The sequence below is a fragment of the Cyprinodon variegatus genome, unplaced genomic scaffold (genome assembly GCF_000732505.1).
Source record: "Cyprinodon variegatus isolate N-32 unplaced genomic scaffold, C_variegatus-1.0 Scaffold505, whole genome shotgun sequence".
Classification (NCBI taxonomy): Eukaryota; Metazoa; Chordata; class Actinopteri; order Cyprinodontiformes; family Cyprinodontidae; genus Cyprinodon; species Cyprinodon variegatus.
In genome coordinates this window covers 176940-180227 of record NW_015150958.1, presented here as the reverse complement: position 1 = coordinate 180227, position 3288 = coordinate 176940, and the positions used below count along the sequence as shown (strand labels likewise).

Below are 3288 nucleotides of genomic sequence, written 5' to 3'. Positions count from 1 at the left end.
GTTCTACACCAAAAGCTCCACTAAACCGAATATTTGCAATAAATTCAGACTGTATGCTTCTGTTGATGATCAATGACAAGCAGGTAGCTGTGGACATCTACTGCACCACAGCGCATATCCGACTCATACAGGAGAGAAAGAGGTGTATGAGGAAGAGGCGGAGTGCTCGCTCTCTGATCAAAGATCTCTTCGGCTGTTCAGCATCGCCGTGACGATAAACAGTGAGCGGACAAAGATGCTCTGTAGTCTGGTGCGCACGCCTCTGTCTCCAGCTCTCCACCTTCACCATGGAGGAGCCTAATTAAATGCACACACTCGATGTGCGCGTCTCTGCTGCTCCGGATGGGGGGTGCCGATTCTTTTTTTATTATTATTATTTCTATTTTAGGATTTTCAAGCGTTTCCAACCCTGTTTGAACCCCGAGCGGAGAGGACCGCGGGAGATTTGTGAAGTCTTCAATTAATAAGGTACTGCTGAAGTTAGCCTCTTTAGCATGTCTGCGTTCTTTATGTTGGTTATAATTAGAGGACAGTTTCATCGTTCATGATCCAGAGGTTTATCAGGAATTCATGCGCCTGCAGCCGCACTGATACACTGATCGGGCTCGTTGCATCAAGGTTGCCAGCTGTTTTTTTGGAGACCATCTGACGGATGCGTTGCTCCGTTTTTTTTTTTTTTTTTGTCATTATGGGCGCCCTGAAGTCCGCCTGTTATTTCCTATGGTTTTTAAACTAGGGGGTTTATCTGTGCCATGTCTTACCTTGGTGTAAGGTCCAAGGAGAGTCATAAGGACGCTCTGTGATGTGTTAGTTTGTCACGAATCGCTCATGGAAATGTCAGAGCTCATTTCCATCATCTCTGTGCAGCATTGGAATAAAAACCCTCGTTAAACAAACAGAAAGATAAAACGCATTTTCACTCCGGTGTCTGGACGCGGCTGCGTGTGCAGAAAACGCAGATCTAAGTGCTTTATGTTGCAGCCATGCTCTGCAGCTGTCCGACAGTCATATCGCATTTATTTTTTATTTTTTTTGGCAATAAGAAGATTAATTCTTCTCGGAGCATCTCTGCAATGTGACCTTTTCGGTTTCTTCCTCTGCGGGGCCTGCTCGCAGTTCAAGGACTTATACAACTGATGGCACCGAGTGATGCCTGAGAGTGGCAGCTTTCAGTTTTTACACGCTTTGTTTATTTGTTTGTGTTGTCACTGCATTAAAGCAGCTTCGGCTCTTTTTTTTCTCCCCCACAACCACGGCCAGGCTCAGAGAGAGAAGCCAAAACCAATCTGCCATATTGGTTGTAGTTCTGAGGGATGTATCCTCTGTTTGTCCGCTTAAATGACAGAAGATAAAACTGATGTATTTCACATTAAGGTTCAATTATGCAATCATTCCCATCTGCAGTATTTGTGGAAACACAGGTTGTTGTTTTTTTTTTATCTTTTCATTCGTCCTCATAGTTTGACTCTGCAATATATGACCTTATTTTTATTTGCTTAGACATAATCTAATTTCATATAAGCATAATCAGATATTTTCTTTGTAGGAGAGCCAATATGGTGTGGTAATATGTGAACCTGCTTTTGTCTTCAGGCCAATTTGGACCATAATGACCTGTTGAGTAGACTTTCAGCTCAGCTAGAACATTTAATACTGTATATACATTAAATTGTTTGGAAGTACTCCCCCATCCAAAAAAAAAAAAAAAAAAGCATGCACTAACCAGACATAATTTACTGAACCATGTGGTAACCTTACTGCCTTCTTGATTGTGATGCATGAAGCAACATAAACAGTATCCTATGCAATACGCATACTGGCACCTTTTCATAAGTACCAGGACAAACCTCTTAAGCAGTTTGGGCTGCAGTAGCAGTTGCTACATTGACCAGATTTAAATTCCATTATGCATCAATCAGCTTGGTGCAAGTTTAGCCCATTTCTTCATTGGAAGAAATGGGGATAAACAGGAAGGAATTGACCAGGAAACCTGATCAAGAGCTGCTAGGTCGGAGATATTCTGACCTTCTGGTTCATCTGTCACATACCTCCTCAAATCCTTTCAGTTGAACGATTTCTCCTACTTCCCACCCCCACATACCGGTGAAGAGATTTGTCTCATGATAGTGAGGTGACCTTGGGTGGAACCTGAGCTTTTAACAGATTTTTAACCAGTTTTTGTTGTACATCAGAAAATTATGTTTGATAGATGAATACGTTTTTGGGTGTCTAAGTGTGAAATGAATGCACAATATTTGTGTGTTTCAACAAAAATTAACTCAAACCAAGGGCAACATTTCCTTCCATTATAAAAATGTAAAAACATTATTTCAACCTGAAAGGTGAACAGCCGTCAACTGAAGCACACGCTGTTCTGATAGGGTGGCACACTCAGAAAGCCCTTTCTTCTGCCTCCAATTAAACAATCAAACCTACAATAGGTTAAAGCAAAGTATTTTAGACTTTAAAGATTTGAGATTTATTAAATATCCCTTAAATTTAGCACTTAATCTTAGTATTAGTTTGGATTAAATTACAGAGATAATAGCTTCAAAATAATTGATTTTTAGTCAAATTTGGTCCAAATAGTGACAATTGAAATCAAATTCAGTTCATTCTGAAATATTTTAATTGATCTCCAAAGGGAGAAAAAATTTGTTGCCACTCAAAGTTGTTTTTTTGAGACCATTGAAGCACATCTGAAGAAGCCTTTGACTGAAGACACTATGTTGTAGTTTTGCAGTTTTCTGAAGAGGATAATCACTGTTGTGTAATGTTTTTCATTTTATGAAGAATTTTTATTTGTGAGATCATCTCTACAGGTTCTAGTGGAGCTTCTAGAACAGAACCTTCTTTATCAACATGTTGAGCTTTTTTTTTAGTCATTTGCTCTGATGCTGTTGCCCCAGCAGATGATAATAGAAGAGATCACAATCTCTACATCAGACTGATAGAAGATATGTAACATCTTGCTGCAAACACTGAAGGACCTACAGTAAGCTTCCTTAAGAAGAACTGTTTGTTCTGCCCCTTTTTTATATGACTTTACAATAGCGTCTCCAATTTGATCTATTGTTCAGGTGAACTTGGAGGTATTTATATTTAGTGTTGCGCCGATGCCATTTTTTGGCCCCGATACCGATACCCAATACCTGGCTGTGCAGTATCGGCTGATACTGATACCATAATAATGTAAAATAATTGCAATCATGGCTTTGTCAAGCTGCTGCCTACCTTTGTGAAGCAGGAAAAAATCTAATATGAAGTGAATCCAGTAGAACTTTTTAT

General features: G+C 39.7%; 1 protein-coding gene across 11 annotated transcripts in view; it reads left to right on the top strand.

Annotated features, from left to right (window-relative positions):
• Nucleotides 1-233: 233 nt before the first annotated feature.
• The window catches only part of LOC107094760 (voltage-dependent L-type calcium channel subunit alpha-1D-like), a 91271-nt gene continuing 88216 nt past the window's right edge, over nt 234-3288 (top strand). For 6 of the 11 annotated variants that reach the window (XM_015390578.1, XM_015390576.1, XM_015390577.1 and 3 more), the window contains exon 1: nt 235-468. The gene's annotated coding sequence lies outside the window, so the exon portion shown is untranslated. Of the gene's footprint in view, nt 469-3288 lie in introns of all 11 variants that reach the window. The other 5 variants (XM_015390582.1, XM_015390579.1, XM_015390581.1 and 2 more) reach the window with 1 other exon arrangement.